This window comes from Pseudochaenichthys georgianus, chromosome 24, assembly GCF_902827115.2.
Source record: "Pseudochaenichthys georgianus chromosome 24, fPseGeo1.2, whole genome shotgun sequence".
Taxonomy (NCBI): Eukaryota; Metazoa; Chordata; class Actinopteri; order Perciformes; family Channichthyidae; genus Pseudochaenichthys; species Pseudochaenichthys georgianus.
The window spans coordinates 16,106,434-16,112,986 of NC_047526.1; the positions used below are offsets into that span (position 1 = coordinate 16,106,434).

The window sequence follows — 6,553 nt, forward strand, 5'->3', positions numbered from 1 at the left end:
CAATGTTTTTGAATATTTTCCTCATATCCTGATGGCCAATGTGGAATTCTATATGAAATAGTTACAAAACATGAAAACAATGTAATCAGATCTGCACTTTATCATTAGAACAATTTGTTTTTACCAGTCTTTCATCCTTAAAAATATTAAAGCCCCTTCTGACTCCTCTGTGAATCATGGGAGTGAGTCGCCTTCACCTCTCCATCACCTGTTCTCTCTTTTAGCCTAAATGCCGGTGATCCTTGACCTTTGTGCTCTGCTGCCTCACAACACGGGAGCAGGCTCTCTGCAGCAGCTGTGTCAACCCCAGCCCTGACAACTGGCCCAGGGAAGGACAGAGTGGCATTAATGTCCGATCACGTAATGAGTTAGCTTCGTGGTATTATCTCTGTCAGGATCAAGCAGTTTACTTTCACAGGTCGGGTTTTATTGAAGCATTGTTTTCATTGAACAGTCTTACATTTTAAAGTGTACTTCTACAAAATACACCTTATACTTTATAATCTACAGTCTCTCTCTCATCTCTTTACCTTTTATATTCATTGTTAAACAACTATTCAAAAGCTTTGAGACATAATGGTGAACAAAGTACTTGAAGTTTATACTCAAGTGAAAGTAGAAATACGACACTTTGGAAGTATTTTTGTTTTAGTTAAAGCCCTGCATTAAAAAATACTCCAAAAGTATAAAAGTATTGCCATCAAGGTGTACTTAAATTATAACAAATGTACTATTTGTGCTCAACAGCTAATTTCTGAATAATATATAATTAGGAATTATGCTTAATGATGTCACTTTAATGATGTCACTTTTATTAACTGGTAAATGAGAAGCTTATTGTTTTACTTATTTACTGACAGGCGTCTTCTGACTTTTGGCAAGGGACCAACAACATCTATCTTAACCTTCAATATGTTGATTATTTGTTGATGACGTTTTGTATTTTCTTAACTCGAAAGCAATCAGATATATGTGGTGGTATAAAAACATTGGCTGTTAATTGTATAGACATACTAAAGTACAGTACAAATACCTCAAAATTGTACTTAAGTACAGTGATTGCGTATAAGGACTTAGTTACCTTTACATCACTGGGAACATAACCTTACTCTCTAACATTTCCAAACATATTTTTCAGTCATGCTTCACTGCAAAATCCACCTCAATCAAACAGGATATGTTCTATAATGGATGACTTTACTCAAATTTCAAGTGAAACGTAAGGTTAACTCTCCACTCCCCAGAGGGAGTTTCCTCCCAAGACCAGGGGTTAATCTGCGAGGTTGTCCCATCCTGTGCATGTGCAGGACCTGATCTGGTGTCAGCTGCCGGTTTATTTATACCAATAGACATCCATGCTATCCACTGCTGAAGGAACTGCTCTGGGGTTAGTCAGTCCAACTCCTACCTGCTGTCCCGAGGGAAATGATGTCCTCCTGCCAAAAGAAGTGTGTTGTGACCTCCCCAGAAGCAGTGGGACATTGGCAGCGGGGTAGATGGCTATGGCAGAGGGGAACAAAGTGATTAGCAAACGGGGGCCCCGGTATGTGAACACGGGTTAAAAATAACCCCACTGACCCAATTTGTAGATAACATGCAACATAACCGCTGATCCCCTGCCGTCTTCTTCCTAATTTGGCTTAATTGTTCTTGAAAGTCAACTTTTAAAGGAGTGCAATGTTAACGGTGAATCACATTTATACTCTAGATGTGTTTTGTGAGAGTTTTAACAGGAATCAATATATCTATTGATGACAACCAGATCATGATGATTGTCGCTTGAATACATTAAAGAGGAGGGGTTGACAGAAAATCACAGAGTAAGAGGAGATCTTCTGCATGACACATGATGAAAGAGAAACAGATGATTAGACTTTGTTTGTCAGCCTCTGAGCCAGTATGTGACAGTGATCAGCTGTCCAGTGAAGAGGAACAGCGGGATTATTATTTAAGTCTTAACCATTGTGTCCGGTGTGAGCGACCAAGAATTCACTCAACAACAAAAGTGCTCGGATATTCCTAGCTCCCCAGATATATCGGGCAGAGACTTGGCGCATTGCTGACATTAGTGGAAATGTTGCATTTGTGATACACTCTGGCTTTGGGCCATGGGAAATATTAAGCAACTGTTGAATTTAGACAACATCCTGTGGCGCAGAGCAAAAACGGGAGCTACAAAGATGCGATGGGGTGGCTATTTGTGGACGGCGAGTGCCTCGAAAATAGCGAGAGTTTTAAGTTTCAATATAAGCCCTCCTCTCTGAGCTGGAGCTTTCTGTGAATGAGGCCCAGGTTCCTATCACACCCAACCCCAGCGCTGGTTTTAGAACACAGGTGTTGACCTTAGAGAGCGGCTTGTGCTTGCGGCAGAGGAAAATGAACCCCTGAGCTCGGCCTGTTTCCCTCTACAGTATCTGTAATCACACATATAAGGATCTACACATTCTATACGATCATTAAGAAGATAATTAGCAAGTGCGATGAAAAAAAAGCTGAAACTTGTGGCTAAGTGGTTCATAATGGCTGATGAGAAAGTGTTGCCCTTTAATTTAAAACTTTTAGTTACGTACTAGTTAACAATCTTTTTAATTTGGCCTCTCCACAAACACATCTTATATTACATCAGTGTTTCCTTCTAAGTGTCATGGCGGCAAGATGGTCACCTTGGGGCCACCGGAGAATTTATTGCTTGTTTTTATGGTGCCACAAGAGCACCCATAAAACATATTCACACTCCTCACATATCATTAAGTGTGCTTCATTATCAGAGGCTTACGTTACAGTTTATTAAAGGACACACCACATTTGGTTGATTTGTCTTATACTTGCCTCACAAAGGTCGTCACATGAAAAATGTAAGAGATGCTTTGACACAACAGTCACTTTTCCTTCTCTGAAAAGGACACAATGAAACTAGAGGGAAGCGCAGAAACCGAACTTGGATGAAACTTAAGCTAGTGTTCAGCTGTGACCTGCTGTAACTGCTGTTCTGACTGTACCCCCAAACCCAATAAAACACGCCCATCGTGCAGTTGCTTCCTTGTTTCTCTGTATCCCCCTTTCTCCCCTTTTTTTTTTGTCCATTAAAAAAAAAAAATCGAGGCTGGGTGGGAGGGGGGCGGGGGGGCTAAACAGAGGAACGGCAGGGGTGTAGGGTGTCTCGAGCCTAGTGCGAACAGCTGAGAGGTGTGATTTCACAGGCTGGCTCCCCCCTGTCAGGGTCCTGATTGGGCCGGACAGGAGGCACAGGAGAGGCCCGGGCTTCTAAAGGACACCAACAGGTGGGAGGCCGCTTTGGAGGGGGGCGCTCCTGGCGGGATAGAAAAGGCCGGTCTGCCAGGCCTGTAGTGAGCACAATCCACCGGGCCAGATATGGAGGAGGATGGTTGATCGCAGGAGGTGAAGAGAGGAAAAGGCAGTAGGAAGCTCAGGGAGAGATGAGTTTGGGCTTCAAATGGTGGAAAGGGCAGCTTCAGGGACAAGGAGTTAAGTTGTTCTCAGGGTTTGGTGGGTTTTTTGTGTCTTTCTGCTTTTAGTTTTCCTTTTGAACCCAGCTTTTGGACAACTTTTTCTACCAAGCTTTAATTTGTTGGTTTAGTCCAAAATGTTAATATTTGACAGCCACATAATGGATAGTGACATCTGTTGAGTCAAGAGTCTTCCAGATTCAGATGTTGCAGACTTTTTAGTCCTTAGTTTTCATGATCTGCAGCACCATGTAGGTGAAATCAGCCGTCAAAGCAAATGTTTCTCGTAAGATTTACGATAGACAGAGCCTGACACCTCTGTCAGGTTAGGGGAAGCTGAGGTGTGATCCAGGAAAGAATCAGGAAATTATCATCACAGATGAATCAGAGTCGAAGTTTGGCTTTCTAATGGCCATTTTGGTCAGATTGAAAGGGCAGCATGTAGATATATTGAGGAAGTCACCAGTAGACAGAGGAGGAGAATCAGGCTGAACCCAAAGTGGCCTCAAGCTCAACTCCAGCTGCAGAAAACCACAAGAGGAGACGCAGCAGAATTAAATAAAGGTGAGTACGAATGCATTTCAAATGTGAGCCATTTAAACATTGCTTTCTTATTATGTATGTTCCTACAAAAGGACTTAATTACACAGTTGTTGGGATCAACATAACTTGGCATGACATCATGTTTTACGAGATAGCACAGATTTTGACCTTTGCCTGCTGGAAGTCAGAATTTGCTTCACCCTCCAGAGTTATTTAAACACAAGGGAGTTCAGCATCATCGCTTTGGCCTACCCATAAAGGAGATGTGTGTTATTTAGCAGTATCAATCTAATATAATACTTTTAGGGACAAACAAAGTAGGTCATATGTCTCTTTCTGTATCAGAAGGTCCTGCTTTTTGCTAGTAGATAACATCTGGAAAATGAACCTTAAATAGGCCACAATTTAACAAAATGTAAAAGTAATATTTTGTCAAACCACACTTTGAATGTCTAATAAATCTCTGGCGCAGATGATCGAGTCATGTGTCTGTAGCTCTGTCACGGTTAACCATTGTTAAGCCGGTTGTTCCTGCTACTCTGCAACTGTGACTATATGAAAGGGTGCTTTGTGTCCGAGGAGAATCCAGTTGTTGCCCCTTGTGAGGACATGCTTCCTTATATCGCCATATTAATTCACCACTTATGGAATGTAAGGAAGTGTGTGGTTTCAATGGGACTTGAGCGCCAACCCCACTGGGAAGAAGAGCCACGCTGATTTCATTTTGTACATATTTATTTAAGTGAATGGTAGAAAATGTCAGTTTTCATTCGGCATGAGTGTGCCTTTGTCTGTTTTATGAGATGAGGGAGGGGGGCTGGGGGGTGTCAGAGTTCATGAGCATGTGTGTAAGTGTGAGGCAGGGCAACAGGTGAAAGGCCTTTTCCCTCCTTCAGCTCAGACACATGCTCAGTTAGAATTACTCAGTGCTGATGATTGGGTCTCAGGGACTTCTTGAAAAAATTCCTGCCCTGCCCCAACGGCTGACAGTCAAGGAGGATTGACAGACCACAGCTGTCACCCATTATAGCAACTCTCAAAAAAGGAAGAGCGGAGGGATGTCACTGAGAGTGAAGGTTTGCTCCTGCAGGCTGGATTTGGAAGGAAACGGGGCGATGTCATAGGTTCCCAAACCTCTAAATACCTATCTGCTCGGTAACACTTGTTTCTGTTGTGTATATTTCAGTGCTAATGCTGTTCCTTTTCTCTCTGTTTCATCAGGTGAGGCTGAAGAGGACATGATGGCCACGCAGAAGATTTCCAACTTCCATTTCCTCTCCTATCCTTGTATTTCTACGTCTTCGACCCCCTGTAACCTCTCCTCCTGCTCTCACTGCCCTTTGCAGCTGAAGCAACACACCTTGCTGTGGCTGGTCAAACGGAACCAAGTCAGGTGTTTCTGTGAGGTTTGGTCCCCTTCAACCAGCTACTGCGTCGTGAATTCAGTCAGCGTGGAGTCAAAGACAGAGTGTGGTGTATGCTGCTTTTTACAGAGGTGGTAGTTTATTGACAGTGATGTTATTTATTTGTTTCTGTTGGTTGTTCTCTGCATGGTCATTTATGTTTGAAAAAGTAAATAAAGATTTATGATAACATCAAGAGGTGAATTAGAATTTATTCTGAATGTGTAAAGTTTTAAAAGTGGTTACCAAATGTGAAATATAGTTTCGTATAGTAAAATGTCCCAATACAAGCCCATTTGAAACTTTTTTTTGTGAATGTTGGTAAGGGTTTTCTTCTGTTTTATTTGTTATAGAGTGGTATAAAATGTGTTGCCTTTGTCCAAGTATTACTACAAATAAGTCATTATGTACAGTCAATGTCTGATAATAACACTCTGCATTGTATACAACATTTCAAATAAAATGTGATTCTTACAGTATTTGCAATTCATTGTTTCGCATAAAAAGCCTCCTCCAAAAAGTCTAACCTGTATGAATGAGACTCAATATGACTTACTGTAATAATACAAATATTGTTAAGAATACTTTTTTTCTAGCCCGTTTTAAAGGACATTTTTGGGAGAAGCTGTGGTCTTTGTTATATGTTCTTCAGTATATTCAAAAAGGCAGTAGAAAATAATGGTGTGTTTGTAAATGGAATTGGCAATTATGAAACAGAGCATTCTATAATTTTTTCTCACAACCAAAGAATAAGAATAATTGTTGGTCTGATCATAAATGCTAATTTAGTTGTTGTTAACTGCACTAATTTCCAATGCTAATCTATGAAACACTTAAGACACATATTCTTTAAAATAATTTATGGTTCTGAGTTTTTTTTAAAAACTGCATGACATTCTCTTTCAAAATTGGCTATTACAACAGAAAATGAATGCTTGCAGGATTCAATAGAATTAGTTAGGACCACTTTCTTTTAGATCTGTGTCCCCCCACATTTTTTAAATATTAACATTTGAACATTTGGACTGAAGGGATGCTTGTAATTACAAAACACATTTCTCATAAGGATTCAATCAACAATAAGAATCAGATGGATTGAGGGGCATATACTCAAATCCTACATATACTAAGATGACAACA

General features: G+C 40.7%; 1 long non-coding RNA gene across 1 annotated transcript; it reads left to right on the top strand.

Moving 5' to 3' along the window:
- Positions 1-3,263: 3,263 nt before the first annotated feature.
- On the top strand, positions 3,264-5,887 carry LOC117440074 (uncharacterized). Its single transcript, XR_004551213.2, has 2 exons — positions 3,264-4,031; positions 5,232-5,887. It is a non-coding gene; the product is annotated as an uncharacterized lncRNA (long non-coding RNA).
- Positions 5,888-6,553: the final 666 nt, after the last annotated feature.